At 41.4% G+C, this 6582-nt stretch overlaps 3 long non-coding RNA genes across 3 annotated transcripts; all 3 read right to left on the bottom strand.

Annotated features, from left to right (window-relative positions):
* Positions 1–283: 283 nt before the first annotated feature.
* Positions 284–2051, bottom strand: LOC120927655. Its single transcript, XR_005747118.1, has 3 exons — positions 913–2051; positions 593–771; positions 284–497 (listed from the first exon to the last, which is right to left on the bottom strand). It is a non-coding gene; the product is annotated as an uncharacterized LOC120927655 (long non-coding RNA).
* Positions 2052–2089: 38 nt separating this feature from the next.
* On the bottom strand, positions 2090–3851 carry LOC120927654. The gene is made up of 3 exons (XR_005747117.1): positions 2717–3851; positions 2397–2575; positions 2090–2301 (listed from the first exon to the last, which is right to left on the bottom strand). It is a non-coding gene; the product is annotated as an uncharacterized LOC120927654 (long non-coding RNA).
* Positions 3852–3893: 42 nt separating this feature from the next.
* Positions 3894–5556, bottom strand: LOC120927653. Its single transcript, XR_005747116.1, has 3 exons — positions 4521–5556; positions 4201–4379; positions 3894–4105 (listed from the first exon to the last, which is right to left on the bottom strand). It is a non-coding gene; the product is annotated as an uncharacterized LOC120927653 (long non-coding RNA).
* Between the last annotated feature and the right edge of the window lie 1026 nt (positions 5557–6582).

The raw sequence follows: 6582 nt of genomic DNA, 5'->3' as shown, positions 1-6582 counted from the left end.
TAAATCCACAACCGTACATGCGATCGATACAGCGACTTCACTGTTTGAAAGACACGGCCCTTGTGAACGCATCGATATGAAATTTATTATATAGTAAATGGATGTGACCTGACACACACTATAATAAAAGTAGAACACATGGCGGCCTCCATCCCTAAATTTGTTATATAGAAGAGAGGAGTTTGTGGGACTTTAAATGAGGGAGCGCCATGTAAAAAGAAATACCATAAAAAGTAAATTACAGTACATGATTTATTTTTACAATCTTATATACATGTCAAATATTTTGTATTAAATAAATAGGTAGTCACAAGGCTTACTCTAGATATGCTGCTACATAGCATGCAATACAGAAATAAAATCAAAGACATGGCAGATATACGTAATAAAATCGGTAAGTATGTGGAATATGAACAGGTGATTGTTGGCATCTGGGGGCACTCTACGCGTTTCCTGGCATTTCAGCCAATCATCAGGAGTGTTTTTAGGACAGTATACTGGAAATGAGAATAAACAGAAATAATTGATGATGCATGAAAAATGGGGAAGTACAGGGACTGTCCAACAGAATGGAAATAGTTGGGAAACTTACTATGCCACCACAAGACCCGGTCCGGTATCTGCCAAGGAAAGAAGGGGGGTTCGGGCAGGATGTCTCCCCCGGGGTTGAAACGGGGAACCCATGAGAACGAGGAACAGTGCCCGGAGTAAGACACGGTGGTCACAGCCTGATCCAAAATGTTATGTGTGCACGTAAAGTGCATAGTGTACCTAAAACAATGTATCAAAAATAAATAAGTAAATAAAAAATATTTGTAAAGAAGAGGTAAGGAAATAACAATGTGTTCCCATAAGGGGATGCATGGGAAAGTGTGCAAAGAGGAGAGCCAGACAGGGGAAGAAAAAACATACCATAAATTGGTGACTAGGCTCCCAACAAGGGAGGGTGACCTGTGTGCAGGATCAGATGTGTTGTTCCTAGTGGTTGAGTCAAGCAAATGAACCACCAGCCACTCCAAGGCTACTATATACCTCCATTCCCAGGTGGGGCCCCCATCAACATCATGCCTAATTGACCATTTAGCACAAGGAAGGCGGGGAGGGAAATCCCAGCTGCGTATGGTGAACCATCATCAGTGGGTTCCCCGCCCAGCTAGTATGGTCAAAGATGGAAATAAACATCAAGGTGATGTCAGTGACGCTGTTAATACAGCATCAGAGCATGATGCCGATGCGCAGGAGGCCGACCCCAACACCCACCAAAGGGTGGGGGGAGGGGCCGGACTGCCACGCATCGCAACCCCGGAGCCAGAAAAACCACCCAGGCCCCCCCAAAAAACCCAGACCACACCAGACAAGGAGTTGGGAATTGGTCTGGTAGCAATAATGAGTCAAATATAACACATGGAAAAGTAGTAGCTAAAGGGTCTATTGAAAAAAGGAGGGGGTTTAATAACAGTGTTACTGAACACTGATAAAGGGGCAGTAAACAAAAATGAGGAAATTAGTCTATTTTCAGTAGTAGACCAAAAATAATACATGGGACAATAATAAATGCAGGGATTTGTTCAAAAATAAAAAAGTGATCTAATAACAGTGTTACTAAACACTGGTATAGGAGCAATAAACAAAGGTTGGGAATTGGTCTGGTAGCAATAGGGATTAATAATATAGGGATATATTCAAAGGTAGGGAAGGGATCTAATAGCAATGGGGCTAAACATTGGTATAGAAACAATGAACAAAGGTTAGGAATTAGTCTGGTAATGCATAGGAAATTTATAAGTAGCAGTATTGCTAAATGCCATTATGGGGACAATAGGCAAAAATTAATAGCAGTGTATTAGGTGTGACAGGTCACTTGGCGGGTGTCTTCCACCCAAATCTTTGTTATATAGTAAATGGATGTGACCTGACACACACTATAATAAAAGTAGAACACATGGCGGCCTCCATCCCTAAATTTGTTATATAGAAGAGAGGAGTTTGTGGGACTTTAAATGAGGGAGCGCCATGTAAAAAGAAATACCATAAAAAGTAAATTACAGTACATGATTTATTTTTACAATCTTATATACATGTCAAATATTTTGTATTAAATAAATAGGTAGTCACAAGGCTTACTCTAGATATGCTGCTACATAGCATGCAATACAGAAATAAAATCAAAGACATGGCAGATATACGTAATAAAATCGGTAAGTATGTGGAATATGAACAGGTGATTGTTGGCATCTGGGGGCACTCTACGCGTTTCCTGGCATTTCAGCCAATCATCAGGAGTGTTTTTAGGACAGTATACTGGAAATGAGAATAAACAGAAATAATTGATGATGCATGAAAAATGGGGAAGTACAGGGACTGTCCAACAGAATGGAAATAGTTGGGAAACTTACTATGCCACCACAAGACCCGGTCCGGTATCTGCCAAGGAAAGAAGGGGGGTCCGGGCAGGATGTCTCCCCCGGGGTTGAAACGGGGAACCCATGAGAACGAGGAACAGTGCCCGGAGTAAGACACGGTGGTCACAGCCTGATCCAAAATGTTATGTGTGCACGTAAAGTGCATAGTGTACCTAAAACAATGTATCAAAAATAAATAAGTAAATAAAAAATATTTGTAAAGAAGAGGTAAGGAAATAACAATGTGTTCCCATAAGGGGATGCATGGGAAAGTGTGCAAAGAGGAGAGCCAGACAGGGGAAGAAAAAACATACCATAAATTGGTGACTAGGCTCCCAACAAGGGAGGGTGACCTGTGTGCAGGATCAGATGTGTTGTTCCTAGTGGTTGAGTCAAGCAAATGAACCACCAGCCACTCCAAGGCTACTATATACCTCCATTCCCAGGTGGGGCCCCCATCAACATCATGCCTAATTGACCATTTAGCACAAGGAAGGCGGGGAGGGAAATCCCAGCTGCGTATGGTGAACCATCATCAGTGGGTTCCCCGCCCAGCTAGTATGGTCAAAGATGGAAATAAACATCAAGGTGATGTCAGTGACGCTGTTAATACAGCATCAGAGCATGATGCCGATGCGCAGGAGGCCGACCCCAACACCCACCAAAGGGTGGGGGGAGGGGCCGGACTGCCACGCATCGCAACCCCGGAGCCAGAAAAACCACCCAGGCCCCCCCAAAAAACCCAGACCACACCAGACAAGGAGTTGGGAATTGGTCTGGTAGCAATAATGAGTCAAATATAACACATGGAAAAGTAGTAGCTAAAGGGTCTATTGAAAAAAGGAGGGGGTTTAATAACAGTGTTACTGAACACTGATAAAGGGGCAGTAAACAAAAATGAGGAAATTAGTCTATTTTCAGTAGTAGACCAAAAATAATACATGGGACAATAATAAATGCAGGGATTTGTTCAAAAATAAAAAAGTGATCTAATAACAGTGTTACTAAACACTGGTATAGGAGCAATAAACAAAGGTTGGGAATTGGTCTGGTAGCAATAGGGATTAATAATATAGGGATATATTCAAAGGTAGGGAAGGGATCTAATAGCAATGGGGCTAAACATTGGTATAGAAACAATGAACAAAGGTTAGGAATTAGTCTGGTAATGCATAGGAAATTTATAAGTAGCAGTATTGCTAAATGCCATTATGGGGACAATAGGCAAAAATTAATAGCAGTGTATTAGGTGTGACAGGTCACTTGGCGGGTGTCTTCCACCCAAATCTTTGTTATATAGTAAATGGATGTGACCTGACACACACTATAATAAAAGTAGAACACATGGCGGCCTCCATCCCTAAATTTGTTATATAGAAGAGAGGAGTTTGTGGGACTTTAAATGAGGGAGCGCCATGTAAAAAGAAATACCATAAAAAGTAAATTACAGTACATGATTTATTTTTACAATCTTATATACATGTCAAATATTTTGTATTAAATAAATAGGTAGTCACAAGGCTTACTCTAGATATGCTGCTACATAGCATGCAATACAGAAATAAAATCAAAGACATGGCAGATATACGTAATAAAATCGGTAAGTATGTGGAATATGAACAGGTGATTGTTGGCATCTGGGGGCACTCTACGCGTTTCCTGGCATTTCAGCCAATCATCAGGAGTGTTTTTAGGACAGTATACTGGAAATGAGAATAAACAGAAATAATTGATGATGCATGAAAAATGGGGAAGTACAGGGACTGTCCAACAGAATGGAAATAGTTGGGAAACTTACTATGCCACCACAAGACCCGGTCCGGTATCTGCCAAGGAAAGAAGGGGGGTCCGGGCAGGATGTCTCCCCCGGGGTTGAAACGGGGAACCCATGAGAACGAGGAACAGTGCCCGGAGTAAGACACGGTGGTCACAGCCTGATCCAAAATGTTATGTGTGCACGTAAAGTGCATAGTGTACCTAAAACAATGTATCAAAAATAAATAAGTAAATAAAAAATATTTGTAAAGAAGAGGTAAGGAAATAACAATGTGTTCCCATAAGGGGATGCATGGGAAAGTGTGCAAAGAGGAGAGCCAGACAGGGGAAGAAAAAACATACCATAAATTGGTGACTAGGCTCCCAACAAGGGAGGGTGACCTGTGTGCAGGATCAGATGTGTTGTTCCTAGTGGTTGAGTCAAGCAAATGAACCACCAGCCACTCCAAGGCTACTATATACCTCCATTCCCAGGTGGGGCCCCCATCAACATCATGCCTAATTGACCATTTAGCACAAGGAAGGCGGGGAGGGAAATCCCAGCTGCGTATGGTGAACCATCATCAGTGGGTTCCCCGCCCAGCTAGTATGGTCAAAGATGGAAATAAACATCAAGGTGATGTCAGTGACGCTGTTAATACAGCATCAGAGCATGATGCCGATGCGCAGGAGGCCGACCCCAACACCCACCAAAGGGTGGGGGGAGGGGCCGGACTGCCACGCATCGCAACCCCGGAGCCAGAAAAACCACCCAGGCCCCCCCAAAAAACCCAGACCACACCAGACAAGGAGTTGGGAATTGGTCTGGTAGCAATAATGAGTCAAATATAACACATGGAAAAGTAGTAGCTAAAGGGTCTATTGAAAAAAGGAGGGGGTTTAATAACAGTGTTACTGAACACTGATAAAGGGGCAGTAAACAAAAATGAGGAAATTAGTCTATTTTCAGTAGTAGACCAAAAATAATACATGGGACAATAATAAATGCAGGGATTTGTTCAAAAATAAAAAAGTGATCTAATAACAGTGTTACTAAACACTGGTATAGGAGCAATAAACAAAGGTTGGGAATTGGTCTGGTAGCAATAGGGATTAATAATATAGGGATATATTCAAAGGTAGGGAAGGGATCTAATAGCAATGGGGCTAAACATTGGTATAGAAACAATGAACAAAGGTTAGGAATTAGTCTGGTAATGCATAGGAAATTTATAAGTAGCAGTATTGCTAAATGCCATTATGGGGACAATAGGCAAAAATTAATAGCAGTGTATTAGGTGTGACAGGTCACTTGGCGGGTGTCTTCCACCCAAATCTTTGTTATATAGTAAATGGATGTGACCTGACACACACTATAATAAATACATTGTTTTAGGTACACTATGCACTTTACGTGCACACATAACATTTTGGATCAGGCTGTGACCACCGTGTCTTACTCCGGGCACTGTTCCTCGTTCTCATGGGTTCCCCGTTTCAACCCCGGGGGAGACATCCTGCCCGGACCCCCCTTCTTTCCTTGGCAGATACCGGACCGGGTCTTGTGGTGGCATAGTAAGTTTCCCAACTATTTCCATTCTGTTGGACAGTCCATGTACTTCCCCATTTTTCATGCATCATCAATTATTTCTGTTTATTCTCATTTCCAGTATACTGTCCTAAAAACACTCCTGATGATTGGCTGAAATGCCAGGAAACGCGTAGAGTGCCCCCAGATGCCAACAATCACCTGTTCATATTCCACATACTTACCGATTTTATTACGTATATCTGCCATGTCTTTGATTTTATTTCTGTATTGCATGCTATGTAGCAGCATATCTAGAGTAAGCCTTGTGACTACCTATTTATTTAATACAAAATATTTGACATGTATATAAGATTGTAAAAATAAATCATGTACTGTAATTTACTTTTTATGGTATTTCTTTTTACATGGCGCTCCCTCATTTAAAGTCCCACAAACTCCTCTCTTCGATATGAAATTTATGTTGATAAACTTAAAATTGTGGCCATGCCAGCGATTTAGAAAAGAGCGTCTTTGTGTGTTTGCAGGATTTTTTTTTAGACTTTTTAACATGACGGTCAATGGGAGGGCGTTTGAGGCATTTGTCCTTTAGAAGCTCCTGGAACTAAAAGTCAAATGCCTATCGCAAAACTGATCACATTGCCTGAAACCAGACAAGCATACCTACGTTTTGATATATAAATTGTGTATGACAAGTAGATCTTGTGGGCGTGAGAGCAATTTGTTCGCCCTTTTTTTAAAGATAATTTTTGTTTTCAAAGATCTCCACTCTAAAGGTCACATGACACACTCTAAACCTGCTCCATAGGATTACATTATAACCGATAAAAAAATCACTAAACGTAAATTGCGTTTTCACAAAAACCGTATAAGATA

Source organism: Rana temporaria, chromosome 2 (genome assembly GCF_905171775.1).
Source record: "Rana temporaria chromosome 2, aRanTem1.1, whole genome shotgun sequence".
NCBI lineage: Eukaryota > Metazoa > Chordata > Amphibia > Anura > Ranidae > Rana > Rana temporaria.
The sequence above is the reverse complement of the archived record's forward strand: the minus strand, read 5'-3'. Positions and strand labels throughout refer to the sequence as shown.